Raw genomic sequence first — 201 nt, forward strand, 5'->3', positions numbered from 1 at the left:
GAGTCCGCCTGCTGATGCAGGGGACACGGGTTCGTGCCCCGGTCCGGGAAGGTCCCACATACCGTGGAGTGGCTGGGCCCGTGAGCCATGGCTGCTGAACCTGCGCGTCCAGAGTCTGTGCTCCGCAATGGGAGAGGCCACAACAGTGAGAGGCCTGCGTACTGCAAAAAAAAAAAAAAAAAAAAAAAACCACGGGGGCTG

This window comes from Physeter macrocephalus, unplaced genomic scaffold (assembly GCF_002837175.3).
Source record: "Physeter macrocephalus isolate SW-GA unplaced genomic scaffold, ASM283717v5 random_671, whole genome shotgun sequence".
NCBI classification, from domain to species: Eukaryota; Metazoa; Chordata; class Mammalia; order Artiodactyla; family Physeteridae; genus Physeter; species Physeter macrocephalus.